Genomic DNA, 7,947 nt, shown 5'->3' with positions numbered 1-7,947 from the left:
GGAGACAGGCTTTCCAGCCACAGCTGACAGCTTGCTTGTGAAGGGCATTCTACCTTTGTCTGAAGGGGCCCACAGACTCCAGCCCCACTGGCTGGCCTCAAAAGGGTAAATCAAATCCCAATGCATCTGCAGGTGGCCAGCGTGCCTGTACAGGCTAAACTGACCACTCCTAGATTGATGGGCACTACTACACTCTTTTCCATAGCCTCTCTCCTAGTTGACCAGGAGGCAGTAATTAATATTGTGAAATTAATAGCTAACAATTGAGCAGATGATGTGCTGTGCTAATATGTGCTGAGCAGTTTGCATGTACTGCCTCTCCACTTTGGCAACCATGAAGTAGATGCAATTACCATTCCCATTTTATAGAAGAAAAAACTAAACTTCAGTTAACTTGAAAAGTGCTTTCTCTGCAGACTAGGTTGGGTTAATTAGTCATTATTCAGTATCTACGAGTCTATTTGTCTTGTATAGCTAACATCTGTAGATAGGAGTCTTGGGGTGGGTTTCCTGCCCTCTTGAGGCGACAAGATATGTTTGCTTGGTAGTTTGTTGTTGTTTTTTTTTTTTTTTTTTTTTTTTTTTGGCAGGTAGAGTTATAGACAGTGAGAGAGAGAGAGAAAGGGCTTCCTTCCGTTGGTTCACTCCCCAAATGGCTGCTAAGGCCAGCGCTGCGCTGATCCAAAGCCAGGAGCCAGGTGCTTCTTCCTGGTCTCCCATGTGGATGCAGGGGCCCAACCACTTGGGCCATCCTCCACTGCCCTCCCAGGCCACAGCAGAGAGCTGGACTAGAATCCGGAGCCCATATGGGATGCCGTGCCACAGGCCGGGGATTATCTAGGAACCAGTAAAAGACGTGGTGATATACAATTTTCCCTCAGTATGCATGGGAGATTTGTCCCAGAACACATACACACACGCCACCAGCGCCTGTGGATACGGAACCCAGAGGATGCTCAGGTCCACTATAAAAAATTGCATTATAGGGGCCGGCGCTGTAGTGGAGTAGGTAAAGCTGCCGCCTGCAGTGCCAGCATCCCATATGGGTGCCGGTTCGAGTACCGGCTGCTCTACTTCCAATCCAGCTCCCCGTTATGGCCTGGGAAAGCAATAGAAGTTGGCCCAAGTGCTTGGGCACCTGTACCCGTGTGGGAGACCACCAGGAAGAAGCTCCTGGCTTCTGGCTTCAGATTGATGCAGCTCTAGCTATTGCAACCATTTGGGGTGTGAACCAGCAGATGGAAGACATCTCTCTCTCTCTCTCTCTCCCCCTCTCCCTCTCCCTCTCCCTCTCCCTCTCCCTCTCTCTCTCTCCCCCTCTCTCTCCTTCTGCCTCTCTGTAACTCTGCCTTTCAAATAAATAAAATCTTTTTTAAAAAATAAATGGGGCCGGCGCCACGGCTCAATAGGCTAATCCTCCGCCTCTTTAAAACAAGGAGTTCAGACTTTGGAGCTACAATTCCTAGTTTCAAATCCTGACTACTATTTATCAGCTGTCACCTAGGGACTTAGCCTCTCTGTGCCTGTTTGCTCATCTGTCAAATGGAATGCTAACATCTACCACATAGGTTAGTTGCAAGAAGCAAATAAGTGAATGTATATAAAGTACTTAGAATGTATATAAAGTACCTAGATCTTGCTAAATAAACAAAAGTCTCCTATTATTCTCACTCTGGCCTGCTCCTCTTCAGCCACTCTGGCCTCCTTGCTACTTCATTTTTTAAAAAATATTTTATGTATTTATTTGAAAAAAAAAAAAGAAACTATCAACTCCCAACTTGACTCTCACTGGGATTAAACATGACAATAGGTCTGATCTGATTTCATCATCATTTAAAAAAATCATCTATTATTTTTCACTTTATGTTTCTGTGTGGGAGCAAACTGTTGAAATCCTTACTTAATGTATACTAAGCTGATCTTCTGTATATTAAGATAATCGAAAATGAATCTTGATGTGAATGGAAGGGGAGAGGGAGTGGGAAAGGGGAGGGTTGTGGGTGGGAGGGACAGTATGGGGGGGAAGCCATTGTAATCCATAATTCGTACTTTGGAAATTTATATTCATTAAATAAAAGTTAAAAAAAAGAAAAAAATATTTTATGTATTTATTTGAAAGGCAGAGTTACAGAGAGAGGGGATCGAGAGAGAGAGAGAGAGAGAGAGATCCTCCATCTGCTGGTTCACTCCCCAAATGGCTGCAATGGCTGGGGCTGGGCTACACTAAAGCTCAGAGCCAGGAGTTTCATCCAGGTCTCCTCTTCCAATCCAGCTCTCTGCTCTGGCCTGGGAAAGCAGTAGAAGATGGCCCAAGTCCTTGGGCCCCTGCACCCATGTTGGAGACCCAGAAGAAGCTCCTGGCTCCTGGCACCGGATCGGTGCAGCTCCGGCCGTTTTGGCCAATTGGGGAGTGAATCAGCGGATTGAAGCCCCCCCCCTTTCTCTCTCTGCCTCTCCTTCTCTGTGTAACTCTGACTTTCAAATAATAAAAATTTTAAAAAAGAAGGCAGATTCTCCATAGACATGTTTGCAGCTTGTAGGAATTGGTAGGTAAGACAATGCCTAGAGATATCTCTCTAAGTTAAAAAGGGATAAAGATAAAGAGGACCCTCTGAAATTAACACCTGAGAGAAGGAGTATGGTTTGCCATCCAAGATAGCTATGAGTGATGCACATCAATAATATTCATTTAACACCTATTGTATGTGGCATTTCACTCTAGCCTATGTGGACAATGCTAAGGAAAGCAAAGGAAGCCCACACTTCACGGAAAGCCTGAACAATTTGTCTAGCCAAACTGATCTCCCCACGTCCCACCACCACACCATGCCCCCAGTTTCCCCTCCTGACTTCCCTATTCCAGGCAATGTTATCACCATTTTCCTGGTTGCCCAGGATCAAAAACATGGGTATCGTATCTCCTTCTGCCCTATTCCTCACCCCCTGGGATATCCATGCAGTCACCAAATGCCAGTAATCCCACTACTGCAATGTGTATAAAATGCATCTTTTCCAGTCACAGTCCCATTCTGAGTCATTATCACATGGCTCCTCGCTCTTTCATCACTCTTACAACCTACACTCTCAAACTGCCCCAGCTCCTATTCTCCAGTCTTTTCTCTCACTGCTCCCCCACACGAAGCCCCAACTTTAGCCAGGTTCGGGGAATATTAACAACATTCATGCTTGGGCTTCAGGGAGTCTAGAAGAGTTCTGTGGTAGAAAAACAGCAGCTGAGGACCACTGCTTTGGCGAATTTAAGGATTACGAAAACTGTCACCCACAGACAACTGAGAACAGTTTGGCGAGCTTAGCAAGAAGCTCTTCCAGGAGAATTCACATGAGTGATCTGAGTCAGAAATAAATGCACTGCAGGTACAACTGCACGCCTGTTTGCACCCCACTGGCCCAGCACAGCTCCCAGTAACTTGATGCTTGGATAGAATCTTGAGGGGCTGGGCAGAGACAAACGCTTAAGGAAGAAGCCAAGTAGCTTTTAGGGGTGAGAATGCCTTCAAGAAGATGCAAAATAAATGTTGATGAGCTGATTAGAAAGCAGAAACCAGGGGCCAACATTTAGTCTAGTGGTTAAGATGCTAGTTAAGACACCCATGTCCCACATCGGAGTGCCTGGGTTCAATTCCCAGCCCCAGCTTTTCACTCTACCTTCTTGCTAATGCAAACCCTGAGAGGCAGCCATGATAGCTCAAGTAATTGGGTTCCTGCCACTCAAATGGGAAACCTGAATTGGGTTCCCAGCTCCTAGCTTTGGGCTCCTGGCCATTGCAGGCATTTGGGGGAGTGAACCAGCAAATGGGAACACTCTCTCTCTCTCTCTTTCTTTCTCTCTCTCTCTCTCTCTCTCTCTCTCTCTCTTAAATTAAAAATGAAAAGCAGGATCCAGTTCCAGAGAACAAAGGGAGACAATAGAGGAAAAAATTGCTAGAGGAGAAGACAGCTCCAGTCCAAATAGAACCCACCTGTAATCACAAATCATATTTGCTCTAGATCCCTAATGTGAAGTACCCTCTGTTCAGTCAGTGTCACTTTCCTAAGCCAGACTTTTCCTGGGGTGTTCTGTTTCTGAATCAGATCAGAGGATGGAATATGGTACCTGAGGTGAAGAAGCCAATTACTAGGCATACCAGGTGAAACACCCATCTGGGAGTAGGGGACAGTCTCTGCAGATTAGGGGACGAAGAGCAGCCACAGAACTCAAACACAGCACTGTAAAGACTAGAGCAGATGAGTGATCAGTTGCGAAGCCCTCCAGGCCAGTCTTGGCTCAAGTCACAATGGCCTTGCATGAAGGCTGGCAGCATCATTCTTGGGTGTGGTATGGGTTGGCATCCCAGACACAGGTGTTCATTATCTCTGGTCAGCAACTTACATTCTGCAGACACCAGGTGGAAGAGTGGGAAAAGTATAGATGCTGAGTCTTGAGACACCTGGTTTCAAATGCCAGTTCCACCACTTGCTAGCTATGGAATCTTGGGCAATTTAATCAGCTTCAATTCACTTCTTTGTGGTAGGCTTCCCAAGTTATCAAATGGTGACAATATCAGCTCTCAGGGATATTATGAGGGTTGTGAGAAGAGGTAAGTATTACTAATATTAGAGCACTTCAAAAAGTTTTAGAAAGTGCAATTTAAAAATGAGCATATTTTGGTGCAAAAATCTTTGAAATGCAAGCATATGAGGCGTCCTCAAAGAGTTCATGGAGAATGCCTGTTCTGAAAAAACTGTAAACTCAGCATGGATTTCCATTTTTTTTTCACCAAAAGAAACTGATCTTTTAAATCTCATTTTTCCATGAGCTTTGTGAAGTGCCCTCATATTAATCATAACAGTCCCCTCCTCATGTTCCAAATACTCTTGCTCATTGCTTACTGCCCCCCACCCCTTCTGCAACCCCAAAGTCTTACACCTTAGAAACTAAACTAGCTCTTCCTTAGGTAAATGCTGGAAGTAGCTGTCTGACAGTTGGAGAGCTGCTACATGAAATTCCTTCTAGAACCATCCCCCAAGTACAATCTTTCATTATGAATACTCTTCAAAAAAATGTTCCTTGAAAACAACAAGACACATGAGTTGAATATATATTTTCTGCCATTACCCCAACCCCAGTCCAGAAGCCATGGGCATTAAACAAAAACCTGTGTGCCCTATTACCCAATTTGTTTTCTGCAGGGTTTGGGGTAGCATTTTGACACCCCAGCCCCAATGATGCAAATAGGAACAGCAAGGTTCTGAGCTCTGAGTGGTGAATGAAAAGGGCTTCATACTCACCATGCTGCCCTGAGAACTTCCTCCTAGCTGTGCCTTTGTGCAGAACAATCCAGAACAGAAAAGCGTCTTTCCAAGGATTGTTTTCTCCCTACACAGTGCCCTCTGCTGGGCTTCTTGGCCACTGCCATCTTGGCATCTTAGGCCAGCAAGGCTGCTCCTTCCCAGCGAGTAGATTTCAAGACAGTGTTGCAACCTAATGCTTTTTGGGCAGTAGCGGCTGCCACACAGTGAAATAACCAGGACTCAGTTTTTGAATGGTGTCCTCATATTAACCTTTCAACTCTCTCGTATTTGTTTCTTTTTGCTGTGAAAACAAACGACCACAAAAGTAGCAGCTTTAAAATTGCACACATCTATTCTCTCCCAGTTCTCAAGGTCAAAAATCAGAAGTCAGTTTCACTGGGCTAGAGTAAGAGTGCTAACAGGGTTGGGTCCTTCTGGAGACTCTAGGAGAGAATCTGTTTCCTTGGCTTCTCTGGTTTTTCTTCTTCTTGCCTTCTGTTGTCGCGTCCCCAGTATTTCTCACTCCGATGTCCTGACTCCCTCTTGTAAGAAACCTTTGTGATTCTATAACTGGGCCCATGTGAAAAATCAACGCTAACCGCTCCATATGAAGATTCTTAATCCAATCAATCTGCAGCATAGCTTTTGCTATGTAAGGAAACACAACCAGAGGTTCCAGGGATCCGGATGTGGATATCTATGGGGGAAGGGCATTATGAACACAAAGGTTTCTGCAACATGGAATAGCAAAAAGACCATTGGATCAGAAGTAGAGAACTGGTGGATTCCAATACCAGCTGTGCTACCCACTTTCCTTTTTTTCTGCCAAGGGCCGTGTGGATGGTTTTAACAAAGACCATACAAATGACCGACTTAAAAATTAGCCTGCGGCAGCCACAATGTTGTGCTGTGGGCAAGGGAAAAGGATTTGTAAACCCCAGAGCAAGGATCTGCCTACCAGAGGCCGCTGCTGTGCAGAGAGCCCCAGGGAAAGCCACCGTCACCATGTCTGACCTGGTGCAGAGCCCCGCTTCCACCCCCCTTAAGGATCCCTGGGGAACCCGTCCGTCTCTCTCCAGGGGACTGATTGCGGAAGGAAGGCTCTAGGCCTCAGAGGCAAAACCTTCAACTGAGGACTTGGGGATAAGAAGGAAGGAGAACACATTAAACTCAAAGTCATTGGACAGAAACGTAATTAACTCTAAAGAAGCACCCAGGAATGACACATCTCTTGCAAGCACTTAGACATAATTACAATACAACTCTTTGAGGACAGAGGTCCTGCATGAGAAGATAGCAGTGAGATTCACTTCAAAGTGAAAATGATAACACATCTCAAGCAACTCAAAGAATCATACTGTCAAAGACAGGGCGTTCCAATGAATTCATTCAGGTTTCTCTTTGAAGGTCAGAGAATCGCTGATAATCATACTCCAAACGAACTGGGAATGGAGGAAGAAGATGTGACTGAAGTTTATCAGGAACAAACAGGGGGTCATTCCACGGTTTAGATATTCTTTTTATTCGTTTTCTTTTCCCTTAATCCTTTTTTATTTGTAAAAATCGTTCTTTTGTAATGTGGTGTTCAAAACAGAATTCAAAACTGGCACCCCGTCTCTTTAAAACATCTGGGAATTTGAATTCTGGTGCTATCCATTCTTGTTTTCCTCGCGCTGATTTTTGGTGATCAAGCCTCGGCTCCTTCAGAGGGCCCTCTCTCTCTTTTCATGATTCCGTGTGTACAGAGAGGCCACTTTTTTCAGGACTGTGCATTTTCAGGCTTGTGGTAATAATTAAGAATGACTTTCCAATTGGCCCTGAGATCCTAACAGGTGACTGCTTCACTCTTGGACTGTGACTTTCAGTGGGAGATGGAAATTGTTCAGAGGACACAACTGTGGGAAAATGACCTTTCCTTAACTTGAAGCTACTTCTAAAAATCTGACAGTCTGGACCTAAAGAAGAGGAATAGCAGGTTGGTGTCAAGATGACAGATTTGGTGAGATAAATGACTAACTGGGGCTGGTGCTGTGGTGCAACAGGTTAAAGCCCTGGCCTGAAGCGCCGGCATCCGATATGGGCGCCAGTTCTAGTCCCGGCTGCTCCTCTTCCAGTCCAGCTCTCTGCTATGGCCTGAGAAAGCAGTAGAAGATGACCCAAGTCCTTGGACCCCTGTACCCACATGGGAGACCCAGAAGAAGCTCCTGGCTCCTGGCTTCAGATCTGTGCAGCTCTGGCCGTTGCAGCCATCCAGGGAGTGAACCAGCAGATGGAAGACCTCTCTCTGTCTTTACCTCTCTCTGTAACTCTGTCTTTCAAATAAATAAAATAAATCTTAAAAAAAAAAAAAAAAGAAATGACTAACTCCAAAGATGGCTTCACTGAAGAGAAAGCATTTTAAGATTTAAAAAAAAATCTTGTCAGAAGATCCCATAAAAGTTCTGACTTTCATAAGCAGTTAATGAAATTATTCATGCAGAAGTGTGTACAACAGAACACTGCTCCTTTTGATTTCATTTGTAATTTTTGGCCTGAGATATGGGTTTTAAATGGACATTGTCTGTACCAGGTTCATTAAAATAAACAATACTTGTAAAAACTGTAAAAAAAATTAGCCTGCAATAGATTTATTGAATTTCAAGTCCCACCTGCGGT

General features: G+C 44.7%; 1 pseudogene; it reads left to right on the top strand.

The window, feature by feature from the left end:
* Nucleotides 1-6,399: 6,399 nt before the first annotated feature.
* Nucleotides 6,400-6,803, top strand: LOC149119719 (small ubiquitin-related modifier 1 pseudogene; annotated as a pseudogene).
* Nucleotides 6,804-7,947: the final 1,144 nt, after the last annotated feature.

This window comes from Oryctolagus cuniculus, chromosome X (assembly GCF_051225735.1).
Source record: "Oryctolagus cuniculus isolate XC-2025 breed Fujian yellow rabbit chromosome X, ASM5122573v1, whole genome shotgun sequence".
Taxonomy (NCBI): Eukaryota; Metazoa; Chordata; class Mammalia; order Lagomorpha; family Leporidae; genus Oryctolagus; species Oryctolagus cuniculus.
The sequence above is the reverse complement of the archived record's forward strand: the minus strand, read 5'-3'. Positions and strand labels throughout refer to the sequence as shown.